Source organism: Dermacentor albipictus, chromosome 6 (assembly GCF_038994185.2).
Source record: "Dermacentor albipictus isolate Rhodes 1998 colony chromosome 6, USDA_Dalb.pri_finalv2, whole genome shotgun sequence".
NCBI lineage: Eukaryota > Metazoa > Arthropoda > Arachnida > Ixodida > Ixodidae > Dermacentor > Dermacentor albipictus.
The window spans coordinates 18,252,131-18,260,213 of NC_091826.1; the positions used below are offsets into that span (position 1 = coordinate 18,252,131).

The 8,083-nt window shown below is 48.8% G+C and overlaps 1 long non-coding RNA gene across 1 annotated transcript; it reads right to left on the reverse strand.

Annotated features, from left to right (window-relative positions):
• Positions 1 to 331: 331 nt before the first annotated feature.
• Positions 332 to 1,736, reverse strand: LOC139046794 (uncharacterized). The gene is made up of 3 exons (XR_011506933.1): positions 1,492 to 1,736; positions 1,301 to 1,422; positions 332 to 1,231 (listed from the first exon to the last, which is right to left on the reverse strand). It is a non-coding gene; the product is annotated as an uncharacterized lncRNA (long non-coding RNA).
• Positions 1,737 to 8,083: the final 6,347 nt, after the last annotated feature.

An 8,083-nucleotide genomic window follows, 5' to 3' on the forward strand; every position in this document is an offset into this window, starting at 1 on the left:
CGGCCAGGATCTGCCGAGCTCGTGAGGTCCCCAAAAGCAAACACTGGATAGTCTGCTATATGCATCTACGGTGTCCACGGCAGACCGGTGACATTTGGTAGGGCCTACGCAGGTGTGTGGGATGCGAGATATGTGAGACTGATTCTTAGACTTTTGGTGCCTATTTCGCGCTTCATTATGAAAGTTTTGAGGCGGTAAATCGTCGAATTGGGTGCAGTGAGGTAAATATGCGCAGCTTGAAAAAAGATGCCCCAGTGCCGTAGTTTGGTAGCGAGTAACAGAAGCCTGCTTGGAGCGGGCTTTCTTTCCGCGGCGGTACAGGTAACTTTGCAGATGGTCGTCGGTTTAATTCTGTATAAGACGAACGCGATAGTTATCTGAAAATCTTGTTTTAGATAGCCTGTAGGTCGTTATTCGTGCAGGACTTCTAAATAAATTGTTTCGTAACATTTGTTGAACAGTATAACTTCTGTCGGATATTCATCTAGGAAGACTGTATAGCACACCTCTATAACGAGATTATGCAAGTATATTTCTTATACTCTTCCGTATTTGCTGTTCAGTTGGTTTGCACGCGCGCGGAACTGACGTTTTAGCGAGTTGAGCTGACGTCACGTAACTGAGTCACGTCGGCAGCACTTACGACGATCAGCTTATAAGCTCAAAGCAATTGGCGCTCAACGTCTTAAACTAACCTTACATTAGTAGAACTTCTTGGACGTGTATTCAGCAACCAGACATGCTGCTCACAGCACCTCGAAGATAACGGTTCTCTAGTACGGGACTGACCACACGTACTTCGTTCTTTGCCATTGGAATCTCAGCGCCCGCAGCTGTTATTGAATTTCGTCCCACCCAAACCCAACGGTCACACATACGAACTTGAAACCAACGCCCTAAGAAACAGAACGGACAAGGCGCGGTACCATTAGCCGACAGATTGCATACGCCCATTCGACCACGCATGTTACGAGCAAATCGAATTCGCACTTCTGGTCAGGCCGCGGGCATTACACTGTGGCGCGGAGAACCCGAATCTTCGTATTGCGTAGAGCCTCCGGCCTCAGGGCTCAGACACGCTGCCCCCAACTACAAGCGGGCTGTGTGCAAACACCGGGAGAGGGGTTTCAGCTGCTGCTGTGCTGCTTGAATCTCGACGACCGAGGGGGCCGGCTGTAGTGCGACACCCAGAGCCCCCGGGCGCCTGTCTTTCATCCCCACGAACGGGAGGCTGGAGAGAACAAAAATATACGACAAGGCAGCTGGGAGCGGGCGGTGAGATAGGCTCCCTAAAGCTCACCTCCCCACCGGAGCGCGGGCTCAGGAAGCGTGCGTAAAAGTGGAACACGTCGATCCCCACGTCTGGCTCGTCGTCCTTTCATTCATCTTGTTCGCCCGGGTTCCTGAGGGGGGCTGGGGAACCTGGGGACGAAAATAAATAACGCCGACGACGCGAATAGGGGACGCCACGAGAAGCTTCCTCCTGCCTACCTTTGCCCGTTGGTACACGTTGGTGCACGTTGGTGCTGAAGCAAAAAGGAGTTTTAGGAGTGTGGTGCCGGGGTGGGGCGGCCTCGGAGCACTCCTTCGAGCGAAAAGCGTGCAGCGAACGGTTTGGGAAGTGTAGGGCATCTCGAGACGGTCACGACTTCCGCCGAAAGAAGTATCGCAGTGTTTGGACAACGGCTGACAGTCGACGTTGCTGGTCGTTCAACGGGCGCATCGACAAACGTATATCAGCGGCACTGCGTTGCACGTCTTCCGGTGCTGTCTGCTCGTTTTTGGCGAAAGCAGACGATGTAAGCTTCGAACACTCAGGCAGCTTAGTTGGTGCGTACTTTTTGGTTTATTCTCGTAGTACAGGCTGTGAGACATGTAGAAGCACTGGGTAGCAGTGCCGAGTAAAGCATGGGTCGCACATATCAGTTATCGTTCGATGTCGCACACATGAACTAAACCAGTTTTGTTACTCGCTGCGTGTTTTGAGTCGTCGTCTGCGCCCTGTTTTGGAGAGCAGACGACGGATCGGTTGCTTTCGCAAGCGCAGTAGTACAGTGCACCCGTATATGCTCATTGCATACTGACTGCCTGACGCGAACCGAGGCTTTCACAGTGCTGTACGGTTTTACCGAGACGGCGAATACACGGGGAATGAAACTCCGATTGCTTCGGGAGAGGGGGCGCTTCGTCGGTAAAGAGAAGGATATAAAAGATTGAAACGACGAAGCGGGGGACGTCCTTCCCCCCCCCCTCCCCCCCCGAAGCCCCAACACAGAAACACGACCAGACGCACCGTGTGAGCGCTTGGCTCAATATAGACGCACGGGGCAGGCATGCGATATGAACGCGCGTCGGGCTATGCGGGGAAGCATTGATCACGAGCATCGTGTGCCCTGCGTTTTTGCACGCAATGCAAAGAGAATATGCTTAAGGCCCGCTGCAGGAGGCCCGGTAATCCCACACTCCCACGAGTTTGATCCATTATTGCTCCTTGAAATGCATGCGCGGCGTTCACTGTCAAAATATTGCCTTTCGATGCGCGCGTGCCGCACGTGGGTTGTTCGTTTTCTGCGAAGCATCGATCTCGACTACACGCGACTGAGGTTGCGCATGCGCGGTTTGTTCCTCTCGAGCCAGACCGTTTTGAAGCACGCGTGCGGAGTAACTTGAAGCCAGCTAAGTTCGCTGTGTCAGCATTTGCGACGGTGTGGTCCTTCCTGTTTGCTCCTCGACAGTCGTGCGTCTTGAACGTCGTGGAGGTTGAAAAAAAGAAATGGTTTCAGCGTTGTCGAGCAGCTAAACCTAGCTTCTCGAAGGCCACGCACGACTTGCGCTTGCATTTGCTCTGAGATGTGCCTGATGCTAGTTTGAACGTAACTTTTGGTAGCTCATAGCGTGTTATATACTGCCGACTACGCTGCCAATTGCCTCATTTACTTGAGCACCTGCAAACAGGAGGCTTTCCACACGGGCCTGTGAAAAAGATAACATTGTCCGAAGAATCGATGATAGTGCGTAAGGAGGTATCACGCCTTATAATCGCATATTCACGCGACATTTAACTGATAAATACGGTGGTAACACGTTTCTTTTTTTTTTTCTACAGTGGAAGAAGCGCATAGGCGTATCAATTGCCGGCCAAGAGCTGCCAGGCTAATTTCGACTGCTACGAACAGGCTATAACCAACCAACCAACTGCCTCATCTATAGTTATTCGTATATCTATACTCAATAATTACATGTGTCTGTTTTTTGTTGAATATATTCACTAAAGTGGGAACAGAAAGTTACGTGGGAAACTTATGAGAATGAAGTGTCCGCAGAAATCAGTTATGAAATGTTATTTCCTCGTTTTGTACATTTCCTTTTCCTGTGCTTTTAATACGTGTATGAAGATCTCCTCGTAATCGCGTTATCAGCACTGGCACGACCCAGAATATGCAGCGCGACAAACATATAGTCAGTGGGGTTCGAATGTAACGCAGATGATGACACCACGTGAAAGCTGACACAGAGAGAGCGGCACGTGGTCCGGTGCCATTGTTGTTTCTTGTCGCGTAACAGACAGAAGACTGGCTACATTATTGCTCATTATCGTGTAGGCTCATGAGTAATAAGGCAATGCAGCGCAAGGATTGAGAGAGCAAAAAGAAAGAAAGATTGGTAACTGGTATGACACTTAAAACTGAAAAAATAAATAAGTTGCAACACCTCGTTACATTTCAACCTCGTCCCTAGTGAAATTTTTTGTCTTTTACCCTGTACTTCGACTACATTTGTGAATAACCTAACACCTCTCCAACAAGGCACAAGTTCAACTAACTCTCCAAGTTTATTTGATCAGGGCGTCCAAAACGCAGCAGGTAACCGAGCACCCGACCTGCCACACACCATGAAACGCAGTCACCGCTGGCAAAGGAAAACATGGCACCAAGTCTCAGATGGCGATGGCGCAAAAGAAAAGGAGACAAGGACACAAAGCGACGCAGCTCTTCCAATTTAGCCCACTTCTGGCACGAACCGTCCCAGCACATATACGCGTCGCGATGTTCCCGCAGCACGCCGCCTTTCTCGAAAACGAGCAGCTTCGAGATAATTTCTGTAACAACCTCGAGCCTGTAACTTCCCCTTCCTGTCGTACGCTATCGGGTGACGCTGTCTCCGGCGGCCACGCAGCCTCGTCATCGGATCAATTAAGACGGCGCAGTCAACAGAGCGTAACCAAATACCGAGCAATTTATGCGCGCTTCCCCGAAATGCCAAGTTTGTTCCTCATTTCCCTGAGTTGTGTCATGTTGTTCCTCTTGTTACCGTATTTTCTTTCTTTTCTTTAGAAACGCTGACGGCTCTTCCACGAAGAGAGTGCCTCACGTGCCTAAAACAAACATGCTTTTCTTTATTTTTTCTGTTTGAAGCGGTTTGGCTACAGTGGAGCTGGGCAGGGAGTTCGGGAAGTGCTACAAGGGGACAATTTTGGTTCCAAGCGAAGCGCAGATATCACCCCCCTCTTCCCTTTTCCCTTTCGTATTTTTCCTTAATGACAAGAAGACAATCTTGGTTCGAAGCGAAACGTAAAGTTCATCCTTGTCTTCTCGTATAGCTCCTTAACGGGAAAGAAAAAGTTTCCGCTACGGAAGATGTCGCGTAAAAACCAGGTGCATGTCAGAATTGGTTGCACCGAAGATACCTCAGCAGTCTTGCTGTAGAAACGCTCGCTAATCGGGTAGTCGGATACGGACCTCGAAGCTTGTAAAAATGCAAAATAAAGAGACAATCCACAACACCGGTGTTGGCCTGTCTATTTAGCCGTTGTGTTGTCTTCATTTACTGCGTTAGAAAATTTGCAAGTAATCCCGATCAATGTCGTAGAGTTAGCTATTGAATAAATGTAGAGGTAGCTATGGAATACGTGGAGCTCGTCATGTGTGTCATTCTATGTGTATCTGCGTCCATTCGTGCCCCTTTGCAATATGAATAAATTATGTTCATCGGAATAGGTCAAGTAGGGCAGCAATATCTGTGGAAAGACATATAACTGTCGATGCCCTCCGTAGGATAAATGACAAGTCTGTGCAACTGGGGCTGGATTCAAAGCACATTTCGTTCATAGCGCTTACCATTTGAAAGCTCTTCATGCACGAGCTCATAAGAACGAACGTAGAGCTATTGTTACATGGGCGAGCGAAAGCATAGCTGCGGAGAAGCCGGATAGTGTAAAAACGCCACATAAACGAAAAGCTGTCTCAATAAGCCATTCTAAATATATACCCTTTCGTTGTAGACCGTGAGAGAGCTTGTGGGACTTCCGCTATGGCCCACGTAAACAACCTGCTAATTAGCAGGCAAGAACGAGAATGAAAGTCCCTACTCAGCCAGCCAATGTGGGACACTCCAGACGCTGTCCCTTTCAGTCGGCTACCAGTCACAGTTTTATAAATCAGTTTTTCCTCATCAGAGAAGATGCGTGTCCTTACAAGTACCGAACGAAATACTCATTCTCTCTCTCACTCTCTCTCGGTGAAAGGTTAGAAGCCATGCGCGTGTGACCTAAACTTTTCGAGAATATATATAGCAAGCACAGTGCTGCCGCTTTGGGAACGAAATAGGCTGTATTTATAAGTCTGTAGGCAGGGTTAGGTCATACTTAGAAGGTTTCAAGCTGGTTGACACCAGCTTGCAACCTTCTAAGTTGACGCCAGCTTGCAACGTGCTATTCGTCCGTCGACTCTATATTGACAGCTATAGAGACCCCATCCATCCCCCACCCCCCCTTGCTGGGCCCACATAACTAGAAAGTGTGCATAGTTTTTTTAGTTTTTTCAATGGAATCTACCCTTTCCTCAGACTGGCGAAAAACAAAGCTTTTGTAAGAGCAGAGCCTACCTCCCGCCTATAAAAGGCAAACCAAAGCAAACTAAGGCGCGCCTGCCACATCGGCACTTATATTCCGTTTCGTAACAGTAGAGAGCTTTAGCTAACCGTTATGGCACTACCATTATCGCTACGGTCTCCATCACCACCAGCATTGCCCCTGCTAGGCGAACAACGCCAGCTGAATTCGCCGCGCCACCTATAGCTGCTACGTGCGAAAGTCGTAGTTGTCGCAGTAACGGTACAGCCCAGTAGCGGCATTCTAAAATACTCTAATCATTCACTGGATCGGAAGCTATGAGGCGTGCTTCGGCGCACTGCACTTGAAACATCACACGGCACAGCGCATAATATCAAGGCACACACGAGGCGGAGGCGCATACATTTCCACAGTCGCGATCCCGCATTACTAACCGACGCCCGCTGCATAGCTTCAGATCCAGAGCTACGTTAATGCGAAACAGCGTGTACGTATGTGTACGTTGTTTGTACGTAGCGTATGTAGCGTATATAGCGTATGTAGCATATGCAGCGTTTCTGGTAACAATTCAGGTGTGAAGCGTAATCATATGCCGCCGCCAACGTATTTACCCTCTGTGGTCTTTGTTTATATATATATATATATATATATATATATATATATATATATATATATATATATATATATATATATAGCTCCTGGCTTTCCCCAGTGACTCCCGTGCCGAGCGGACTTTGCATACGACATTACGTGACAGACGTCGTAGCTTCGTTGCCGCCTCCCTGACAAATGCTCTTTTTGGGATGCGATCACGCGAAGTAAAGCATGTGCGGCTTTGACGTCAAGATTAAGCTCTTCCAATGCACCCCCCTTCCCCTCGACCCCGTCCCCCCCACATTTTCTTCTTCAAAAGAAAAGCGCTGACTGCCGTTTCTTTCGTATTGTTTTCTTGCTGACGAAGAAACACAAATAATTAAGCCCAGTTGCCTCCTTTCCTTCTTATTGCATTTTCTCGAGTAGAAAGCACCGTCCGGCAGCAATTATTTTCCTCTCGAAACAAGTAGGATTATTACGAAGCGGCGAAGACAAAATCGAAAAGGAAAAAAAAAAAAGCAGTCCATCGCGTTGTTCTCTGCAATGGCGTGCTGTCGAGGGGCATGTATGCATATTGCTTACTTGACGAAATCTAACGCATCAGCATAAGCAGCGGTATAATCACCGCGCTGCTGCAAAATTAATTGTTTACGAGCGAGGCGCTATTGAGCTTCGTCTCTCTCTTCAGAGCCCCCCCCCCCTTTTTTTTGTACCCTTCTCCAAGCTTTTCAGCTCGTTCCACAAGCTCTCCCGCGTCGTCACGTAAGGTTTCGCCGAACGTGAACGGATATAATAGACAAACAAGGAGGGAGGAGAGGAGGCTGCTGAGGGGGATCACAAGCTTCCGCACGTGCCTGGGCTCCGACGTGCGTCGCGGGAAAAAGATCGATAATGGCGGGGGAGGTTGAGAAAAGAGGCAAGCAGGAGTGCGAAGCGCAAGGAACTTCATCTCCCCACGAATAAATGCAAGGGAGGCAGGGAGTGTGGGAGGAGGCTAGAGGGAAGGCAGAACGTAACGAGGAAAACCCTGGGTGGGATCCGGGGAATTGGAAGCCTTAAAGGGAATGCCAGGCACGGGATTGGGGAAAGGGTAGCCTAGAAGCAAGGACAAATGTGGTATTGGGGAGAAGGTACACCTTAGAAGGAAAACTAAGATGTTGGGGAGGCAGCGCGAGGTAGACAAAACTGGGAAAAGCGGGAGTTAAAGATGGATACGAGGAAGTGGAAATGGAATCTTGGTGGGATGGAGGCCTGATCCTAGCTAGCTGTGTCGTTATGGAAAGGGGGCCTCTGCCAGCGCAGCATTAGGTTGTAGGGGATGGTGCGTTGTTGTACGTCTTGAGGGGTTTCTTGATGGGACGTAGAGTACGGGAGTTAAAAGGAGCGAAATTGGGTAGCAGGAGGAGACGTGCGTTCGACACGCCTCCAGATGGGGGTGCTGCAAAAACAGCTCCATCTCGATTATCATGAGAAAATAATTTATGATTGCTGGCACATCTCGAGGAAAGCGAAAGGGATAGTAGCCACTGAATTAACGTTGATAGACATTACAATAGACATTACTGATAGACGTTGATAGACATAAAGTTGATAGACAAACGGAAGGCGGCTATGGAACAACCGAGATGTTGAAAGCTG